The sequence below is a fragment of the Trichechus manatus genome, unplaced genomic scaffold (genome assembly GCF_000243295.1).
Source record: "Trichechus manatus latirostris isolate Lorelei unplaced genomic scaffold, TriManLat1.0 scaffold00096, whole genome shotgun sequence".
In the NCBI taxonomy this organism is placed as follows: Eukaryota; Metazoa; Chordata; class Mammalia; order Sirenia; family Trichechidae; genus Trichechus; species Trichechus manatus.
In genome coordinates, this window is record NW_004444032.1 from 9,557,581 (window position 1) to 9,581,215 (window position 23,635).

Sequence of the window (23,635 nt, forward strand, 5' to 3'; positions counted from 1 at the left end):
ACCCCATGAGAAAATGCCTCCCCCCACCCCTTGGTGTGGCCCTGGGCAGACACAGCCAGGAGGCATGTCGGTTTCTTGTCTGCTTCTTGGAGGGCAGGATTATGTTAGAACACTGAGCCATTATGGGTCTCTAGGGTCACATATTGAGCTTTATTGTCTACACAGCCAATGTAAGTTATTGATTTGCAAATGGGTAGCATTCCTTTCCAAGTCCCTTGAAGGAGGCTGGAGAGAAGCTTTTTTCCGAGGGAGAAGACTTGGTTCATTCTTTGCAAAGGATTTGCTGTATTTCCTGTGTAGGCCGACCCCTGCGTTTAGGACCTGCGCCATAATGAGTGAATGTACATGTGCTGAGTTCATTCACCAAGGAGGCAAGCATTTGGCAAATGTTCCAAAAGACCCAGCGCATCACTTGTCATACAGAGGCTGCTGCGGTTGGTGTCTGACTCATCATGTGTGTGGAGAAGGGTGGCCAGAGACAGGTGCTCAGTGGCCCAGTCCACTGCCTCCGGAGACCCTGAGTCAGCTCTTCAGGCGTCATTATGCCTGTGGGCCTGCTTGCTTTTATGGATCCCTTCCCATGCATCCACCTACTTCTCAGCTTTTTCCTTATCCTGCTACGTACTGTGGAGTCCCTGAGTGGTACAAACAGTTAACGTGCTTGGCTGCTAACCAAAAGACTGGAGGTTTGAGTCCACCCAGTGTCGCCTTATAAGAAAGGCCAGGTGATCTACTCCCAAAAGATCACAGCTATTGAAAACCCTATGGGGTACAGCTCAACTCTGACACGTATATGGGGTAGGCATGAGCCAAAATCGACTTAATGGCAACTGGTTTGGGTGTTTTTGTTTATATAGACTCTGGGAATGACGCATCTTTGCCAAGTGAGTCTTTTTACTGTCCCCTTTTATGAGTGCTGTGAGGAGAGTGTATGGAGGTATCATGGTTCCATGCACTCCTGTGCAAAACAGGTAGTATCCTTACAATCTACCATATGTCGTTGATTCTAAATGCCTATTATTTTCATGTTTTAACATCTCTGATGTTGGGGTGGGTCTTAAAATCGATGCCATGTCATAGTTAAATTGGTTGTTTTTTCTTTCTCATGAATATGTAAATAATGGTGCATCACATGGCATAGTAGATTCAAAGAAATAGGGAATAATCAGAAGGGCAGTCGTCTGATGATTGCCTTCAAGATAAATCAAATCCACAGATATCCTTCGAGCAACTGTTCAGGGTCAGGTGCAGTGGAGGATGTAGAGGTGTGGAAGTCAACAGCTTTTTGATTTCTCCAGGCTTTTGCTGGATGAGGTAGTGGGTAGCCCTTATATAGACCTTCTCCCGAGCCTCCTGTTTCCAAGGCTAGCCTGTGCCTCTGATCCTGGGCCTTTCTGGGGCTCAGATCAGCTCATGCCTCCCACCCTACACTGCCTGCTGGCAGAGATGCACTAAATCTTCTACCGTTTGGCTAACTACCCTCCAGCGGCATCCAAAACTTTGTTAATATCTCGGGTCTATATCATCTCCTATCTTGTTCACGTTGTTCTTGTAGTTTACGCCTTTTTAAAATTAGGTTTTTTTCCATTTTTAGTGGAGCTTCAGGAGAGATCAGAGATCAGTGCGGTGATCAGTCGGCCATGTTTAACCAAAAGTCTTCCAGAGCATTTTTCATACTTCCTAGGCCATAATCTCTTCATGCTAGGGATCAGCAGATGTGCCTAAGACAATGGTTTTGTCCACCTATTGCCCAGCTAAGCCCATGGAGTTGGAAATTTGGAAGCTCCATTGCCCCAACAAATGCTTTCTAGGCCTTTTCAATCTTCCATGACTTCCCCAGAGCAATTTCAGAGACCTCCCGAATGGACCTCATGTGCTCCCAGCCTTTCTCACTACAAAGGTGAGACTGCATGGCCTTCTCATTTAATCCGTTATTTTGGAACAGAACCCTTTTTGCAACCAGGGTGACATAAGAGGCAGGGCATTGGGCAGGCAGGCTGGAGCCCAGCCACTAATCAGCTGTGTGATGCTATACAACTCACTTTCCCCCTCTGAGCCTCAGTTGCCTCATCTACCGTATGATAAAGGTGGATTTAAAAAACAAACTCTTGCCGTCAAGTGAGTTCCGACTCACAGCGACCCCATGTGTTACAGAGTAGAACTGCTCCATAGGTTTCTTGGCTGTAATCTTTATGAAAGCATATCACCAGGCCTTTCTTCTGTGGAGCCACTGGGCAGAGTCAAACTACTGACCTTGAGGTTAGTAGTTGAGCATAAACCATTTGTGCCATCCAGGGATCTTATAAAGGTATATGTGGTTGTTGTTGTTGGCTGCTGTTGAGTCGATATTCAAGTCATAGTGACCCCGTTGACAGAGTAGAACTGCCCCATAGGGTTTTCTAGGGTGTAGTCTTTACGGAGGCAGATTGCCAGGTCTTTCTCTCATGCAGATGCTGGGTGGGTTTGAAACCACCAACCTTTCGGTTACCAGTTGAGCGTTTAACCATTAAGCCACCATGGCTCCTTATAAAGGTAGGTAGAGCACCTTGTGTTTGAATGAAACTTTACAGAAGGCCCCATTTATAAAACAGATAAAAAAGGAACTGTTCTGGTAGAAGGAAGGAGGCAGAGGGTCCTAGGGTGATCCCTGAGATAATTTTGTGGCACCCAGGGCTCCTGGGAACCTGGATTTAGAAGCACTAGCTCGAAGGGGTTTCTTAAAGTCTCAGTAGGACGGCTCTGTGGACCTTGCCCTTTAAAATGTTTACTGCTCTGCAAAGATAAAAACTGTTTGCAGGTGGGGTCACAATACCTGCAGCTGCCTCCTGTCCCCAGGGCTACTGCATGACAGGGCATGGCACCCACTGCCCTCATCCCCCTTTGAGCATGCAGAAGTGGGAATGTTGGTGCTCGATGCCTCCTAGAGAAGGGATGGGTTTGTTGATTTATGGGTTAAGGGCCCTGGGATGTGAATCCTCCCAACACAGGCTCTGTAAGAATACAGGAATGTGTTTTCCCACATTGTTTGCTTATGATTTACTGTTTTGATGTAGGGCTGCTTTATGACTCAGATGTTATCTTCCGTTGCCAAATCACGCGTTAGGTATGTCTAACATTTCCCACACATGGGCATCTTATCCTCTTCCACAGTTGTTGCCCGCGGCACCCCACACCCCCACACCCCTGCAGGGAGTGGGGAAAGAAATTTTTAAAAAACCATTTTAGTCACAAATCAAGGCAGGCCACAGGTGTAGGACAATGGTTTTCCAAGTTGTCATCTTTGTTATTGAAGTTGTTAATGTGCTCAGGACAGGATCATTTTCCAAAGAAAATGTTAAGCAAAAGCTCAGTCTGTTTTATCTGTATGACGCTGTAATGGTGGACACATGACACATCGTGTGTTTGTCAAAACCCGTGAGGACTGTACACCACAAAGAGTGAACCCTAATGTAAACTCTGGACTTCAGTTAATAGTAAAGTGTCACTATTGGTTGATCAGTTGTAACAGATGTACCACATGAATGCAGGATGTTCATAAATAGGAGAAACAGTGTTCAGGGGACAGAGGGGGTATACGGGAATTCTCTGTACTTTCAGCATAGTATTTCTTTGAACCTAAAACTCCTCTAAAAAATAAAATCTTCCTATTCACCAGGAATGAGAAATCTGAGAGGGATATTGAGGAAACAATTCCATTTACAAGAGCATCTAAGAATAAAATAGCCTAGGAATAAATCTAACAAGGAACGTGAAGGACTTTTATAATGGTAACTATAAAACTGCTGAAAGAGATTAAAGAAGACTTAAATAAATGGAACAATAGTCCATGTTCATGGATTGCAAGACTTAATATTGTTAAGATGTCAGTACTACCCAAAGCTATCTATAGATTCAATGCAATCCTGATCAAAATTACAACAGCCTTCTTTGCAGAAATAGAAAAACCAATCCTAAACTTTATATGGAATGGCAGGATGCCCCAAATAGCTAAAGCAATGTAGAAAAAGAAGAACAAACTAGGAGGACTCATACTTCCTGATTTTAAAACATACTATATAGCTACAGTAATCAAAATAGCCTGATCCTAGTATAACAAGAGACATATCAACCAATAGAATAGAATTGAGAGTCCAGAAATAAACCCACACATCTGTGGTCAACTGATTTTGACAAGCGTGCTAATTCCATTTGTTGGGGGAAAGAAGAGTCTCTTCAATAAATGGTGCTGGGAAAATTGGATTTCCACATTGTCTTAGTCATCTAGTGCTGCTATAACAGAAATACCATAAGTGGATGGCTTTAACAAAGAGAAGTTTTTTCTCTCACAGTCTAGTAGGTTACAAGTCCAAATTCAAGGCATCAGCTCCATGGGAAGCCTTTCTCTCTCTGTCGGCTCTGGAGGAAGGTCCTTAAGATACATCAGTCTTCCCTTGGTCTGGGAGCTTCTCTACACAGGAACCTCAGGTCCAAGGGACGCACTCTGCTCCCGGCACTGCTTTCTCGATGGTATGAGGTTCCCATGTGTCTCTGCTCGCTTCTTTCTTTTATACCTCAAAAGAGATTGGCTTAAGATACTATCCAGTCTTGTATACCTCATCAGTATAACTGCCACTAATCCATCTTATTAGATCATAATGATTGAATTTACAACACATAAGGAAATCATATCAGATTACAAAATGGTACATAATTATGCAATACTGGGAATCATGACTCAACAAAGTTGACATATTTTTTGGGGACACAATTCAATCCGTGACACACATGCAGAAAAATGAAATAGGATCCATACCTCACACCATACGCCAAAACAAGTTCAAAATGGATTAAGGACCTGAATGTACAAACTAAACCATAAAATTCTTAGAAGAACAAAGAGGGGCAACAGTCAGGCCTAGCTTTCAACAATGGATTATATAATATAATAAAAAAAAAAGCATAAACAGCAAAAGACAAAATAAATAAATTGGACCTTGTAAAAATTTGAAACTTTTGTTCACCAAAACACTTTACTAAAAAAAGTGAAAAGACAAGCTACCGACTGGGTGAATATCTTCAGAAACCATATATCCAACAAGAATCTAATAACCAAAATATATATAAAACTTCGACAACTTAACAACAAAAAGACAAACCAATCATAAAATGAGCAATAGACTTTAATAGACATTTCACCACAGAGGACATTCAGTTGGCCACCAAACATGTGAAACAATACTCAGCATCATTAGCTATCAGATACAAATCAAAACACAATGTGATACTATCTCTCTCCCACTACTTAGAGATTAAAAAAAAAACAAACCAGAAAATAACAAATGTTAGCCAGTATGTGGGGAAATGGGAACCTTTATCCACTGCTGGTGGGAATGCAGAATGGTACAGCCTTTGTGTAAAACCATGTGGCGGTTCCTCAAAAAACTAAAATTAGAGCTACCATATGACTCAGCAATTCCACTTCTAGGTATATAACCCAAAGACTTGAAAGCAGAGTCACAAAGAGACTTGTACACCATGTTCATTGCAGCACTATACGCAATAGCCAAAAGGCAGAAACAACCTAAGTACCCATCAACAGATGACTAGATAAATAAAATGTGGTACATACATGCAATGGAATACTACTCAGTAGGAGAAATGAGGTCTTGATACATGCTGTAGTATGGATGGAATTTGAAGACATTAAGCTGAGTGAAATAAGCCAAGCACAAAAGGACAAATATTGTATGGCTTCACTTATATAAAAAGACAAGAAAAGGCGAATATACAGAGACCAAAGTTTATTAGTGGTTACCAGGGGTAGGAGGGAGGGGGAGAAAGCAGGTTAACAGTGATGGACAAATCACGTTGATTAAGGGTAGGGTTACACAGCCGATTATTGTAATTGCTGTCAGTAAGTTGTACACCTGTAAAACATAGAACTGGCAAAAATTATGGACAGATATGTTTACAACAAAAAAAGAGTAGCTGCTGAAGCTGCTTATGTACAACTAAACACCTCATGGGATTTGGTTTCTTGGTTTGGAGGTTTAGGGTCATGGTTTCATGGGACATCCCAGTTAATTGCCTAATAACGTGTTTAGTGCTTCTGTTCTACCTCCTAGTTAGTTGTGTAGTGCCTGGGGTCTTAAAAGCTTGCAGGTGGCCAGCCAAGGCACAGCAGTTGGTCTCTATTCACTTGGAGCAACAGAGGAAGAAGGAGAATCAGGAAAAGGAGGAAGATATAGAATGTGTGGCTAAGCCTTCATGAACAACTGCCCCCTTTGCCATGAGACCAGAAGAACTGGATGGTGCCTGGCTACCATTACTGAACATTTTGATCAAAGATTTCTCAGAAGAATCCTGATCCAAAGGGAGAAGTGCAGAACAGAATTTCAAATTCTCATGGACTCTAGACTTTCTGGAGCCATGGAGGGTGGGTGAACCCCTGAAACTGTTGCCCTGAGATAATCTTAATCTTTTATCTTAATCTATTAATCTATAGCCCTGAGATAAACCAAAAATACCACCTAAAGTCATCTCAAAACCAAACAATAGTTTAGGCTAACTAGTAAAAAAGGTCTAACTTGAGCATTATACTCTTTTAAGAAGTATCTACATGGGATGAAATTGGCAATAGCAACTGGAAAGGTTAGACAGGAACCTTAGGGGGCAGTGAGTTTATCTTAATGAGGAAGGAACAACTCAGAAAAGAGGGTGAAAATAGTTGCACAACTTGATGAATGTAATCAGTGTCACTAAATGGTACATATAGAAATTGTTGAATTAGTGTCTGTTTTGCTGTGTATATTCTCAACAGCAACAACAAAATAAATAAAATTTAGAAGAAGAAAAACGTAATTTAGCCACATTATAGAAAATTTGGGAAATAAGATTTTTAAAAGTTACCTATGTTTTTATTACCATAACATATGCATTTTCACTATGTTTGTGTTTTTCTGTTGTTGTTGTTAGGTGCCTTAGAGTCAGTTCCAACTCATAGTGACCCTGTATACAACAGAGTGAAACACTGCCTGGTCCTGAGCCATCCTCACAGTCGTTGCTATGTTTGAGCCCATTGTTGTAGCCACTGTGTCAGTCCATCTCTTTGAGGGTCTCCCTCTTTTTCACTGACCCTTTACTTTACTAAGCATGATGTCCTTCTCCAGGAACTGATCCCTCCTGATAACATGTCCAAAGTATATGAGACAAAGTCTCACATTCTCGCTTCTAAGGAGCATTCTGACTGTACTTCTTCCAAGACAGATTTGTTTCTTCTGGCAGTCCATGGTATATTCAATACTCTTCGCCAACACCATAATTCAAAGGCATCAATTCTTCTTCGGTCTTCTTATTCATTGCCCACCTTTCACATGCATATGAGGTGATTGAAAACACCATAGTTTGGGTCTCGCACGCCTTAGTTCTCAAAGTGACATCTTTGCTGTTTAACACCTTAAAGAGGTCTTTTGCAGCAAGTTTGCCCAATGCAGTATGTCATTTGATTTCTTGACTGCTGTTTCCCTGGGCATTGATTATGGATCCAAGTAAAATGAAATCCTTGACAACATGAGTTTTTTCTCCATTTATCATGATATTGCTTATTGGTCCAGTTGTGAGGATTTTTGTTTTCTTTATGTTGAGGTATAATCCATAGTGAAGGCTGTAGTCTTTGATCTTCATCAGTAAGTGCTTCACGTCCCTTCACTTTTAGGAATCAAGGTTATGTAGTCTCCATGTCACAGGTTGTTAGTGAGTCTTCCTCCAATCCTGATGCCCTGTTCTTCTTCATATAGTCCAGCTTCTTGGATTATTTGCTCAGCATACAGATTAAATTAGTATAGTCATCTCTTGGTATCCACGGAGGATTAGTTCTAGGGCCCCTCTTGGATACTAAAATCAGCAGATGCTCAAATCCCTTATATAATATGGCACAGTATTTTCATATAACCTACACATAGCCTCCTGTATACTTTAAATCATTTCTAGATTACTTACAATACTTAATAAAATGTAAATGCTGTGTAAATAGTTGTTAATGCTTATACTTAATGCTTTCTCAGTCTTTGCAAGCACTTTATCATGAACCAGAGAGACCATTTTTGCCATTGTAGGGGCAGCACTAACACTTCCACGAATTTCAGCTTCTTTCTGTTTATTGTGCAAATGCTTGATTCGTTTTTACCAACCTTACAGCCCACTTTGCCAAACCACATGCCACTTCTCAAAAGATCTAAGATTTTTATTTTCTCATCTAGAGACAGCACTTTACGCCCCCCTTAACCTGAGGGATTGCTTTAACCACTTCATTGCTTTTTAGGAGCCATTTTTTTCACAGAAACAAAGGGTGCACGCAAGTAGCAAATGAATGAGACACTGAGTGTTGGAGAGAGACTGAGGATCTGTGAAATGGCGGGAGGGCTACAGCGGGGGATGCCTGCACACATTACTTCATTCACCTGGATTCAGTGCAGTGCTTGGTGCACAGCAAATTCAGGTTTTGCTTTTTGGAACTTTCTCCCCCTTTCCCCCCAACCCCAGAATATTTTTTATCCGAAGTTGGTTGAATTTGCAGATGCAAAACCCGTGGATACAGAGGGCTGACTCTATGGTGAAAGGCTACAACTTTGACACACCTTTCCTGATTTAAAACACGCAGTATTCCTTTGTTCTGTTCAAATGACTGCCTCTTGGTCTATGTACAGATTCCTCATGAGCACAATTAAGTGTTCTGGAATTCCCATTCTTTGCAATGTTATCCATAATTTGTTATGATCCACACAGTCGAATGCCTTTTTGTAGCCAGTAAAACGCAGGTAAACATCTTTCTGGTATTGTTTGCATTCATCCAAGATCCATCTGACATCCGCAATGATATCCCTCGCTCCACGTCCTCTTCTGAATCCCACTTGAATTTCTGGCAGTTCCCTGTTGATGTACTGCTATACCATTTTGAAATTATTTTCAGCATAATTTTACTTGAGTGTGATATTAATGATATTGTTCGATAATTTTTGCACTCCATTGGATCACCTTTCTTTGGAAGGGGCATGAATATGGATCTCTTCCAGTTGATTGGCCATGTAGCTGACTTCCAAATTTTCTATTAGACTTTTTTTATATGCATATTTTCTACAAAGGGCAGTTAGTCTTTGTTTCTGGCTACCTCTATGAACTGATTCTGCCCCATAATGGAAGAGTCACTAGTGGTCTGGCCCAAGTTGTCCTCTGCCCAGTCAGCACCCCCTGATAAAATACCTCTTGTTACTCCAAAATTGATTAATCTTGGATGTGAAGCTGCTTCAAGTTTTAGCTCTGAGTAACTAATGAGTTTGGGCGGATCCATGGTCCTCTCCAGTTTCGTCACTAAAATTGAGGAGGAGGCTTGGTTGCCTAGATTAGTAGTTCTCTCCCCATAGAAGTGAAGACTGCAGGGTATACTCCAGTACATAGGAGCGCTAGACATTGTCACTTGATTAAATCATTTATCCAGTAAAAACAAACAAACAAAAAACAGTTGCCTTCAAGTTGATTCTGACTTATGGCAACCCCATGCGTGTCAGAGTAGAATTGTGCTCCATAACGTTTTCAGTGGCTGATTTTTTGGAAGTAGGTCGCCAGGCCTTTCTTCCGAGGTGTTTCTGGGTGGACTCAAACCTCAGACTTTTAACCATTTGCATCACCTGGGGACTCCAAATCACTTGCAGATATTGCTATTTTTTTTTTTTATATTGTTATGCTTTAAGTGAAAGTTTACAGTTCAAGTTAGTCTCTCATACAAAAATTTATACATACATTGTTTTGTGACCCTAGTTGGTCTCACTGTACTGTGACAGCACACTCTTTCCACCTCAGATTTCCCATGTCTGTTCAACCAGCTCCTGACCCTCTCTGCCTTCTCATCTTGCCTCTGGACAGGAGCTGCCCATTTAGTCTTATGTGTCTATTTGAGCTAAGAAGCACACTCTTCATGAGTATCATTTTATGGCCCATAGTCCAGTCTAATCTTTGTCTGAAGAGTTGGCCTCGGGAATGGTTTTAGTTCTGGGTTGACAGAGAGTCTGGGGGCCATGCTTTCTGGGGTTCCTCCAGTTTCAGTCGGACCATTAAGTCTGGTCTTTTTACTAGAATTTGAGTTCTGCACCCCACTTTTTCCTGCTCCATCAGGGACTCTCTGTTGTGTTCCCTGTCAGGGCAGTCATTGGTGGTAGCTGGGCACCATCTCGTTCTTCTGGTCTCAGGCTGATGAAGTCTCTGGTTTATGTGGCCCTTTCTATCTCTTGGGCTAATACTTTCCTTGTGTCCATGGTGTTCTTCAGGTATTGCTAAATTATTCATTGGTTATATTTTCAAACGTATGTAAAGCTGTGTGATAGATAAAATTCAAATTCATTTAAAGAAAAAAAAATCTGTTAAAAAAAAAAAACTATCAGTAAGACAGGTAAGCATGGAATCCATGCTCAGGTGGAGGGGTGGAATCAGGAGAGCTGAAGACCGCCTTGGTGACCCCCTTCTCCATCTGTTTCAAGAGCACCTCCCACTGCCCACCCAGTTGTGGGAAAACCCAAGACTTAGTGTCATTTCTGGCTCCACCTGTACTTGACAGGACCTGGAACAAGTGACTCAACCTCACAGAGCCTCCACTTCCTCATCTGTAAAATGGGCGTGCTGCTCTCTGTCCTGCAGGGAGTTGTTGGGTGAGTTGGTAGCTGCCTCCTTTGAATGAAGCACTCCGGGTTTGTCCTCAGTGACAAGGATTTTGTGCCCGCATTTAGAACCCTTGCATTAAAGGGGGAGCCTCGGGTTTTCCCACAGCTTTCACATGGGGAATGTTTTAGAAAACCCTGCTATACCCTAGTCATAGTGAACCAATTGTAAGAACTGGATTTTTTTTTCTTTTTAATCCCAGCGTTCCAGAGAAGGTTCTTGTAAGGTCGTTGTAACATCCAGTCGTTAAGTGCCTATGATTTTGCTTGGAATGTAAACATTCTGTCTTTGGCCAGTTCTGAAAGGAAGTTCTAATGCTTTCCCCTCTCACCATAATAGGCTTACTTTAGGCAATATGTTCTGATAATCCCCACCGAAGTCTACGATTTTGGTTAATGTTGAAGTTGAGAAAGGTAGCAATAGTGTGGATCTTCACTTTGCAGTCTGTGGCACATGTGAGTGTATTTGTGGGTGTTTTGTAGCTGTTAATAAAATTACCATAAAATTGCATGATTATTTCACTTCCCTCCCCCACGTTGGAGCCCTGGTGGCGCAATGGTTAAGAGCTCAGCTGCTAACCAAAAGAATGGCAGTTCGAATCCACCAGCCACTCCTTGGAAACCCTATGGGGCAGTTCTACTCTCTCCTATAGGGTCGCTGTGAGTCGGAATTGACTCGACAGCAGCAGGTTTGGTTTTTTTTTTTCCCCTCCACATTAGCCCATAGGAACTAATATCTCTGTGTGGGAAGTGGCTGTTTCCACTTTGCTATTTGAGGACTGAACCTGTCAAAGATATTGATTGCCTTCTCCAAGTTGGAGATCGGAAGCTACATATTTGTTCATCATCCTGTGTGAAAAAGCAAACAAGACTGCTTATCTAGTATTTAAATTCTCTTTTCATTTACCCTGTCAAAGGCATTATCCCACCAAGACATAATTTGAAAAATATTTTTATAGAAAGTAGCTCTCTTTCCAGAAGTCATAAATTTCTTTGCCAGTAGAGCCCTTTTAAAAATCTGTGATGCCCACCTCTCATCTCCCCCAGTGAGATTTCTAGCTTCTAAACCTGTGGTTTGCCTCCCTTGGGCTCTTCCTCTCATAAAGTGTGTGAACTTTGACACCTTGGCCTCAGCCTCCTCCTCTGTAAAATGGGAATAATAATGATTTCTCCCTCAAAAGGTTATTGTACAGATAAAACATGGTATTGTATATAAAGTGCTTAGCATAGTATTTGGCATACAGTATACGCTTGCGAAACGGTAGCTATTGTTATTATTCCTCTTCATTATCTTCTCAATTCTCCCTTTTATATTCATCAGTCTCATTGGGTCCCTGGTTCATCTAGGACTTTTCTGTATTCTCATTTCCAACCTTTCCATGGAATTTAGGGCAAGCACAGACCTCACCAGGGCACTTTGTTTGCCCAGGGTCTTTTTGGTTCATGGTCTGCTATAAGTAATTCCAAGCCGTTGGTCTTCCTCCAAGTCATCCTCTCTGTTCTTCAGGGATGGGAAGCATTGATGTTCCCTAGCTCTTACATATCGGCAGGACTCTGCTTGGATCCAGATACACGTTCCATGACTACTTCCAGTTGACATGTAATTTACGCCCTTCGCCAACTTTAATCCTAAACTATATGCCACATACAAAGAAGCAATATGGCAGAGCAGTTAAGAGCCTGGGTTCCAGAACCAAATTGCCTTGGGGTCAACTCCTGACCCTACCACTTACTAGCTGTGTGACCCTGGGCAAGTTATAAAATTTCTTTGTGCCTTAGTTTCCTCAACTATCAAATAGGGATAATAATACTGGTCTGCATTTCCAAAATCCAAACTCTCAGAATTGAAAACTTTTTTCCCTAAGTTTGAGAACACTCATTTAACGTCAGAATCTCACCTGATCAGACTTACTGACAGTGACTGGAGGAATGCCCGATACTTTGTCCCCCGGACACCCGGCTAACTCAGAACTGCAGCCACTCCCGAAGTCCACCTTTCGGCCAAAGATTAGGACAAAGAGTAACACACGTGAGTTAGTTCAATTCTTAGTTCAGTCAAGTACACAAGACCAAATGGGCAACACCTGCCCAAAAGCAAAGACGAGAAAGCAAGAAGGGACAGGAAAACTGGACGAATGGACACTGAGAACCCAAGGTGGAAAGGGAAAGGAGGAGAATGCTGACACATTGCAGGGATTGCAACTAATGTCACAAAACAATTTGTGTATGAAATTTTTGAGTGAAAAACTAATTTGCACTGTAAACTTTCACCTAAAACACAATAAAATTTTTTTTAAAAATCTGACCTGAACTGACATGTGGCTATTTATACTCTTTATTTATCCAAAGTAGTATGACTATTGCTACATTTCACTGCAGAAATATTAAATGTTTTTGATGATAGCACGTAGTCCTGGACTCTACTGGGTTTTTATGCAATGTGCACCGTATTACCATACAAAAATCCAGTAAATTCTGATTTGGGAAACCCACTGAGCCCAAGAATTTCAGAAAGGGGATTGTGAGTCTATAGTACCTACTTTTAGGGTTATTAAAAGTATTAAGCAAGGTATTTTGTATGAAACTCCTAGAATGGTGCTTTGACAGTAAGTACTCTGTGAACATGGGCTGCTGTTATCCAAAAGACATGAAAAAGGACTGTGTCCTTAAAAGTGAATGGTTTATTTTACCTCCATAAAAAGTGTTTGCATATTATTTTAATAAATGGTTTAAATGTATAACAAATGATATAAAAATGAACCTTACTGCCTGAACATGAAGAAAGCATGCTGTTTATTTTAGAAAGAGATTCAGAATCCAATAAGAAAAGTCATTTAAACAAATGTGGATGCCATTACGACTTTCAGGTTTTTTGTTTGTTTTGTTTTTCTGTATTCTTGATCACCAAAACCAAACCCATTGCCATCGAGTTGATTCCGACTCATAGCAACCCTATAGGACAGAGTAGAACTGCCCTATAGGGTTTCCAAGGCTGTAATCTTTACGGAAACAAACTGCCACATCTTTCTGCGGAGCGGCTGGTGGGTTCATACTGGCGACCTTTTGGTTAGTAGAGGAGTACTTAACACTGCACCACCAGGGCTCCCCTCTTGATCACCAGAGCTTATGTGTGTTGGCAAAGACAGAGTCCTGTCTTTTCCTTTTCAATCTCTCCTTCTGTTCTGCGTGTGTCAGACACCTATTGGAGTGGAGTCCAAGGCTGCCTCTCTTTGAGATGCTGTGGTTCTGGGACACTCTTTGCTTAGCTGGTCCCAGCTGTCTCTCATCTTTTTCAAACCTTTGTCCTCGATGTCAGATTCTATCAGGTGTTCCTTTGGGAACTCATCTTACTTCTGTATCCCCTAAGGTAAAGTATTTATGGTTCAGTGGAAGAATTCTCACCTTTCTTATGGGAAACCTGGGTTCAATTCCTGGCCAGTGCATCTCCTACTTAGCCACCAGCCATCTGTCATTGGAGACCTGTGTGTTGCTATGAACTGAGCAGGTTTCAGCAGAGCTTCCAGCTTAAGGTGGACATGGAGGATAGGCGTGGTGATCTCCTTCTGAAAATCAGGCAGTGAAAACCCTGTGGGTCTCAGCAGTCTGATCTGCAACTGATCAAGGGGATGGTGTAGGACCGGGCAGTGTTTCGTTCCATTGTGTATGTGACTCAATGACAGCTAATAGCAACAGCATGCACCCCTATTAATTAAAATGTTTGGAGCTTGCACCCCAATGTATTTGTGTTTAATTATAAGTTATATGCACATTACAATTCTGTTAATTTATTAAGAGTGTTACAAAACAAACAAAAACAATTAAAAATGGAAAATGCAAGCTAAAAAACTAGAAGTAGAAGCTTTAATATGTTTCCCCACCCTAATTGATCATCTTGGGTTATATGATGTTCCCTTAGAAACAACTTGCTGGGAGAATGGAAATGAGGACTTGGTCACAGGTCCTACCATTATTTAGCCTTGGGATATTGGACAAGCCACTTGATTCTAAGCCTCACTTTCCTTGTCTTTGAAGTGGTAATAATACTGCAATTCACCTGCCTTCCTCATAGGTTTGTCATGAAGGTGAAGTGGGTTGACATATCTGAAGGTGTTTTATAAACTACAGAGGAAGCACTCAATATGCCAACCCAACTGTGTGACCAGTTAATCACCCCCTGCCCTGGCCACTGATGGCGCCTTGGGCTCCTCTTACCATCCCAAGAATCCTTCCTGATGGTCATAAGAAGTAATGACAAGAAGGTGACTGACTGAATCAGTGAACGTCTCCCACCCCTACTTAAAGAGACAAACAAACAGAAACCCAAAGCAACCCCAAGCCCAAATCCTGTAGCTAATGAGTAGAGAGTGTCCTCTTGGTTGACAGAAGAACACATTTCTCTCTACAGCTCCAAGGGTGTTATGCCCTGCTCACTCTGGGCAGTTTTGTATTTTGGAAAAGTAAATCTATTGTTGAGAAGCAGTACATTTTCACGAGACTTGAAGGATTTCAGTGTGCCCAGCTCAAATGTAAGGGGAGGGCTCCATGGCTGCAGGAAAAGAAACATACCAGTTGCCTGTCAGCAGTCACTGAGCCCTCCAGCGGGTCACTGGAAGGTATCTGGGGCTTACACATTTTGAGTATGTGCAATGTCACTGTGTAGCAAAACTGTGTTTCTGGCATCAACCAAAGTAGAGGAAAGGGGCAATAAGATGCTCTAAGTACCAGTTAACCTAAGTATTGTGAGGACAGTAATCACAGTTAATCGGTACTGAGCACTTGCTTAATGCCAGCCCTGCCCAGGTATGTTCCGTGCCCGATCGCATTTAATCCTCACTGCCCTATACTGTTGTCATTTCCATTTCACAGGTAAGGAAACTGAAGGTGAGGGAGGGTAAACAACTTGTCCAGAGTCATAGTGGATCTGCCATTGGAACCCAGGTCTCTGTCTCCAGAACCTATGCTCATAGACATTCTACACTACCGCCATTGGTGACAACTCATCTCTCTCAGATAGCCATATATTCAGTCCTCTATGGATAATGGGGAGGCCTGGTGGTGCAGTGGTTAAACGCTTAGTTGCTAATTGAAAGGTCAACAGTTCAAACCCACCAGCTACTCCACAGGAAAAAGATGTGGCAATCTGCCTTGGAAACCCTGTGGGGCAGTTCTACTCTGTCCCTTAGTGTCGCTATGAGTCACCATCAGCTCAACAGCACATAACAACAGCAACATGGATAATGGAGCCCTGGTTAGCACAGTTAAGTGCTTGGCTACTAACCAAACAATTGGTGGTTCAAATCTACCAGAGGTGCCTCAGAAGAAAAGCCTGATGATCTACTTCTGAAAGATCACAGCTATTGAAAACCCTACGGAGCACAGTTCTACTTTGACACGCACAGGGTGGCCATGAGTCAGAATCAACTTGACAGCAACCGGTTTTTTTTGTTTTTTTTTTAATGGAGTTATAAGAGGATCAGAGCTGGAAGGAGCCTAGAGATACCCAGTCCAGCTGCTTCCTAGAGACCAAGCTGGGTTAGAACCTCCAGCTCCCACTGCACAGCATAGGCATCTTAAAGCAGCAGTTCGTGATACGTTGGCATGTTACTGTTGAGTCTCCCAAGGACGTGCAGGGAATACAATAAAAATTTACATTAAAAAAGCAGCCCTCCTTTGACCTGAACCTGGAGTGCAGATGGGGATGTGTTAGTATTTTGCATCATCAGCCCAGCAGAAGGCGGCTGCATGTGTGACCGATAGAGTGCTGAGAACCACATCTGTCAGTCCGTCCAAGTCAGTGAGGTCCTGCCTCAGCTTTAGCACCTTTCCCCACCATGCAGGGTGGTCCCTCACCTGTACCCAGCAACTCATGCTTTCTATTCATTCTCTCCAGTAAGCCTTGCTTTCTGGAAAGACACTAAGCTACCAATCATTGATACCCGATTTGAATTTTAGGCCAGTGTGTTACTTCATGGTAATAGGTACATTTTTACTATTTTCTTGAATATTAGTTTGGAATGCTTTGCTTTTTACTCTTGTGACCTATAAGCATCAGTATCAGATGGGGTAGAGAGGACATGTGAGTGGGACACAGTATTTAAAACATTCCAAAATCAAGTTAATGCTATTTACGTTTCTTCAGTTTTTAAACTTTTTAATTCAATATTCATTGCCAAAACAATGTTTTAAAAAATGTCTAACACAAATCCAGAAAACCTCATAAAACAAATGTTCAAATTCATATGAGGCCAACACCCTCGTAACCATCAGCCAGGTTAGGAGAGCATTTGCATCAGTCACCTGGATGCCATCCGTGTGCTCATCGCCTAAAAGTAACCATGATCCTGAATTTTTAAAAAAAGTTGAATTTAATGTGAAAGATTAGACACCCATGTGCTCATACATAAGGGATAATGACAGATACAGTCTTTTAAAGCTGCAGTGTTCTAGGGTCCTCCATGGCTTCTTTGGTACCTGGTTTTTTAGTAAAGCGTTTTCCTTTTGTAGAAACACCCTTCACTTGGTTCTCACTCCCCTGTGTACGGTTGTAAATTATTTTATGCAGCTTTATCCGAATGCAGGCTGGCCTCAGATCACTCATCTTTGGAGATTGCAGACTAACACAATAGTGCCCAAGCTTTTGGAGACCCCCTTAATGGAGTTATCTCTTAAATCAGTAAGACTGCTGGATGGTTCCTTTGTTTTAAACTTAAGTTGTGTTATGCAAACTGACCGGTCACTTATCAGCCTTAGAATTAAGGCCATTAACGAGTCAAACAAACCCTGAAAGTGTAGTTTTCTTCCACCTTGGACATTCTAAGACAGCTTTGTGTATTCAGAAAACTATTCTAGAAGACTAAGATTTCAGCCCAGGTAGTTTATAAGGTTCAGGGGCTGGTGTCCCAGGGTAATCAATCACTTGGAAGGCTGGCACTCACCCAGGGTACCTTTGGATTATCTTTGAAAAGCATCAGTCATTTTCTTACAGCTTCAGCTGGGATACTGAGCATTCATTTTGTTTTGCATTATTTTTAGTTTATTATTTGTAAATAATTTCAAACTTATAGAATACTTACAAGAAAAATAGTACAGAGAAGAATGCCCTTATACCCAGATCCAACTGTTGCTGACATTTTGCTCCATTTGCTTTATTATTCTCTAGATAGATAGATTGGAAGTTCAAGTCTACTGAGACGTGCCTTGGCAGAAAGGTCTGGTGATCTACTTACAGAAAATTAGCCATTGAAACCCTATAGAGCAGCACAGTCCTACTCTGACACACATGGGGTGGCCATGAGTCTGAGTCAACTCCACAGCAGCTGGTTGGATAGTTAGATACTCATATGTGTTTTTAATAGTCACACGTAATGTTTTTTTCTGAGCCGTTTGAGGGTAAGTTACATTCTTCATGGTCGCTTAACAATTATTTCAATGTGTACTTCCTAAGAATAGGAATATTCTCTTACATAACCTCAGTACAGTTATCAACTTCAGTAAATTTAACACTCAAGCATTTATTTTAATGCAATCAAAAGAAACCACCAGCAAACGGTTTATTTTCCTTCATACACTGAGCAATAGCTTTCCATTTTCATGTGGCTTGCATACAGCAATCTTCATGTCTAATTGTTTCAATCTTATTAAAACTGGCTTCTCTTGTATCAACAATAGGTAGAGGGCACATATTGACATTTCTGTTTTCCATCAAATGTTTATTTTCTGCCCTCGTTAGGGTCTCTAAATACATCGGAGAGATAGTAAAGATAAATAACCCACTTCACCCCCAGGACTTGGAAATAAAAGAATAAACACCAGTATAATTTAACATGATCCTTGTCCGGTGGGAAAATGTTGCCTTAAAGCATCTACATCCCTTGAGGAAAAGAAGCTCTCTGTTAAATAAAATACCTTTGGCACCCTCTGCACAGGGCTTCCCCTTGTTGATAGGAGCCTGTTGATTGGCTTTTGCCATGAACTATGTCAGCTGGGTAAAATGCTGATACATAACCCATGCCTTTCACCCTTAATTGTTTTCTAAACTCCAAGGTCACTGTTTGCGACACCTGTCATCAGCCACATCTCACCCTGCTCCCCACACCTGGGGGGTTTTCTAGAATTCTTGGCTTTCCCAGCCTAGGAAGCTGAACATTCTAGCTTGCAGCTGGAGACAAGTCTTTCTACACACATTTCCCAATTGAGGCCTCCACTTGGGCCAGGAGCAGATGTGGTGAAGGTGACAGTGATGTTCAGAACCTGCTCGGTGGGGTGGCTGAACCCCTCCCTGAGGGATGTCAGATGTCCTGTGGGCTCCAGGCGTGGGGGAAGGAGCACGGCATTGTAGGAGTGCTGTGCTTGGAAGTTTCCAGCAGCAGGAAAATCAAGTGTGTAAGTTCAGAATCTGAACCATTTCACGCTAAGAATTTTATAATATTACCTCTTTTTCCACCTTTACCTTAGTATTCCTCATTTTCAGTTGCTTTGTCACTCCTTTTTTCCTCCTAAAATCTTTTTTATATAAAAATTTCAAGGCAATGTATTACTTTTTAGTTGAAGTTTTATTTTATCAGAGTTTTGTAAGGACATAACCTAAAGTCAAACAGCAGTGCCCTCATCAGCCTCTCCCTAGACCCCCAGACCCACTCCCTAGAGAAACCTCTTTAAAATCTTTCAGCTGTTTGTTTTCCGATGTTAATCGCCCTAAATTATATGCTTCTACTGCAGTTTTCTGACACATTAAACCAAAAAAAAAAAAAAAGCAGGTTGCCATCGACTCATAGCAACCCTATAGGACAGAGTAGAACTGCCCCACAGGATTTCTAAGGAGTGGCTGGTGGATTCGAACTGTCGACCTTTTGGTTACAGCTGAGCTCTTAACCATTGTGCCACCAGGACTCCGCTGACACATTAGGAGGATTCAATTTGGGAAGCTTGGATTTGAGGGGGTGGGGTGTAAGAAGGTGGTTAAGAGCTATGCATAAAGTGGGGGAAAATCTGTAGTCACTTTATAGTATGATGATGATATAAATATTAGTCACTAGAGAACCAACTAGTGTACTGGAGTTACATTTTCTTTCTTGTACAACTTTTTGTTTTTCGCAGAGTTAATAATTGCCTTTAAAAAATTGTTTAGTTTACTACAGACCTATTGCAAGTTCTTCCCAAAAGGCCCGGTAGATCTTTCAAATCCCTATCAGTGCCGTTTGGCAAATGCTCACAAGTATCAGATAATCTGAAGTCCCTGGGTGGCAGAAACAGTTAAGCACTCAACTACTTCAAAAGGTTAGCTGTTCGAACCCACCCAGAGGCGCCTTGGAAAATGGGCCTGGCCACCTGCTTCTGAAAGGTCACAGCCTTGAAAACCCTGTGGAGCAGTTCTGCTCTGCACATACGGAGTCACCATGAGTCAGAATTCACTCGAGGGCAACTAACAACAATCAGGTATTCTACCACCACCCTCATCCCCTGAATCCTCCATCTTCCTGCTCCAGTCTAGACGCATCACTACTCCTAGGCCTGCTGCTGAGAGTCATTTGGGGACTTCTCACTGTACCCCTTTGTCTTAGATCCCTGTTTTTCCTGGATCCCGTGTCATCTTCTTTAGGCTGGCACAAATGGTTAAGGACTTGACTACTAACCAAGAGGTTGGCGATTCAAACCCACACAGAGGCGCCTCAGAAGAAAGGCCTAGCAATCTGCTTTTGAAAGGGCACAGCCTTGGGTACGCTATGGAACAGTTCTACTCTGCGATATATAGGGTCACCATGAGTCAGAATTTACGCAACTGCTTTGGTTTTTGTATTTGAGAAGAGCACATCCTCCAATAGCTTCTAAGAAAGGGTCTCTGAAAGGCAATTTTTTTGAGGCCTCATGGGCCTTAAAAGTACCTTTATCCTTACATACAATGGAATGTTACTCAGCCATAAAGAGAAATGAAGTCCCAATGCATGCTACAACATGGAAGAGCCTTGAAAACATTATGCTGAGTGAAATAAGTCAGTCACAAAAGGATGGATACTGTACCATCCCACTTGTATGAAAATAGGCAAATGAATAGAGACCAAAGCTTATTAGTGGTTACCAGATATGGGATGGAGGAAAAAAGGGGGAGTCATTGTTTAGGGGATACTGAGTTTCTGTTAGTGGTGGTAGAATAATTTGGAAGAAGATAGTGGTAAGCACAACGTGACGAACATAATGTCACTGAACTGTATATGTAAAAATGTTGAAATGGCAAATTTTATATATATATATAAATATATAAATATATATATATATATATATATATACCACAATAAAAAGAAAGTAGCCCTGAAAAAAAAGAAAAGTACCTTTGTCTTCCCTCAACGGTGATGGTTAGGTGGTGTCTTAGTTTGGGAGAGAGATTTACTTTAAGCGATTGGCTCATGTGATTGTGGGAGCTGGCAAGTCCAAATCTGTAGGTCGGGTGACGTGATGAGTGCAGAGTGGAGAGAGAAAGTAAGTCTGCCAAAATATCTATTTGTAGTCTGGAGGCAGACCACACCCTAAAGAACTCCCCTTTCAACTGATTGCTTATATTACGTTAGATGACATTATAGAAGGTCGTTACATGACATTGCATTAGATTACATTATGGAACAAGAAATAATGTAGTGTTTGACCAAACCATTGGGAAACATAGCCTAGCCAAGCTGACATATAAAATTAATCACCACAGGTGGGTATAGAATTTTTTATTGAAAATAATTTTTCTTCAGAAAAATAGCAGTATCTCCTGGTGTTGCTAATGAGAAATCCAGTGCCATTCTGAGTTCTTATGGGGCCTGGTTTTCTCCCTGGAAGCTTATAGGATCTCTTCTTTATCTTCAGGATAACATGCCTTGGATGGGTCTTTTTTTCTTCCACTCGAGTTGAGCATTCATTGGGAGTTTTCAATCTGAAGATGCCTTTTCTTCAGTTCTGGCATATTTCAAAGGATTTCTTTGATCGTTTTTCCAGTTTCGTCTTTCTGGAACTCCCTGTTAGTTAGATATTGAACAGTCTAGGCTGAGCCTCAAGGTCTTTCTTTAGCTTTTCTCTTTATTCTGTCTCCTTTTATGAGTCTGTTCTACTTACTGGGCTTTTTCCTTTACTTTACTCTCAAATACCTTCCACTAAATCTTTTATTTCAATTGGTATATTTTTAATTTCCAGGGGTTCTTATTGTTCTGGTTCCTGCTTTTTCAGAGTACCCTTGTTTTCCTGGATGCAATATCCTTTCTTATGTCATTGGGGATATTAATTACAGGGTGTTTTTTTTTCCTCCAGATTTTCTTATTCTGCTTGAATTGTCTCTGTTTCCTGTTAAGTACCACTTTCTTGCTAGTTTTAGTCTCACTTTCTCATTTTGGAGGCTTGTTCAAATGTCTGGTGATTGTTGTTGCGTGCCATCGAGTCGATCCCAACTCATAGTGACCCTGTAGGACAGAGTAGAACTGCCTCATAGTGTTTCCTAGGCTGTGATCTTTATGGGGGCAGGTCATCAGGTCTTTTCTCCCGAGGGAGTGGCTGGTGGGTTTGAACCGCCAGCCTTTTGGTTAGCAGCCAAGTGCCTGTTCCACACCGGAGGTCCTTTAGTAGTCGTTAAAGCAAAAAGAAAAAGAATTGGGTGAAGGGTGAGACAGTACACAATACAGGGGAAACCAGCACAACTTGTACAAGGAAAGGTCATGGAAGCTCCATAGACACATCCAAACTCCCTGAGGGACTGAATTGCTGGGTGGAGCGCTGTGGGGACCATGGTCTCGGGGAACATCTAGCTCAATTGGCATAACATATGTTGTACATTCTACCTTGGTGAGTAGCGTCTGGGGTTTTAAAAGCCTGTGAGCAGCCATCTAAGATACTCCGCTGGTCTCATCCCTTTGGGAGCAAGGGAGAATGAAGAGAACAGGATACAAGGAAAAGATTAGTCGAAGGACTGATGGACCACAGCTACCAAGGCCTCCACCGGACTGAGTCCAGTACAGCTAGATGGTGCCCGGCTACCACCACTGACTGCTCTGACCAGGATCACAACAGAGGATTCTGGACAGAGCTGGGGAAGGATGTAGAACAAAATTCTAACTCACAAAAAAAAGACCAGATTTACTGGCCTAAAGGAGAGTGGAGAAACCCCGAGAGTATGGTCCCCAGACACCCTTTTAGCTCAGTGGTGAAGTCATTTCCTAGGTTCACCGTTCAGCTGGGGAGTGGACAGCCCCATAAAACCAAATGGGACAAATGAGGTACAGCAGTCCAGGGACAAAGGCCAGAAGGCAGAAGGGGACAGGAAAGCTGGTGATAGGAACCCAAGGTTGAGTAAGGATATTGTTGATATGTTGTGAGGTTGTTAACCATTGTCATAGGGCAACATGTGTACTAACTGTTAAATGAGAAACTATTTTGTTCTGTAAACCTTCATCTAAAGTGAGAATAACAGCACAATTGGAAGAGCGTAGTCGATGTCACTGAACTGTCCATGTAGAAATTTTTGAAATGGTGTATCTTTGGCTATGTATATTTTCACCAAAAAAAAAAAAGGTCGAAAAGGGGGGGGGTTGACATGTGGGGTTGTTAACCAATGTCATAAAACAATATGTGTACTACTGTTTCATGAGAAACTGTTTGTTCTGTAAGCCTTCACCTGAAGTACAATTTAAAAAAAAAAACAAAGAAACCCTTTGCTGTCAAGTTGACATAGTGACCCTATAGAGCAGAGTAGAGCTGCCCCCACAGGGTTTCCAAGAAGCAGCTGATGGATTCAAACTGCCAAGCTTTTGGCTAGCAGCCGAGCTCTTAGCCACTGTGCCACCAGGGCTCCTGATGATCATTAACTATCCTAAAAGCTCTGCAGTAGTGAGGGTTCTTATCAACACACAAGCTTCCCAGTAGAGTCATTGGTGAAGAGCTGAATTTCCCCCTGAGGGATATTAGGGCCCGTGCAGTTTCTCCAG

General features: G+C 41.9%; 1 protein-coding gene across 3 annotated transcripts in view; it reads left to right on the plus strand.

Moving 5' to 3' along the window:
• The window catches only part of ATXN7L1 (ataxin 7 like 1), a 287,619-nt gene that overhangs the window by 31,083 nt on the left and 232,901 nt on the right, over positions 1 to 23,635 (plus strand). The window lies entirely within an intron of this gene.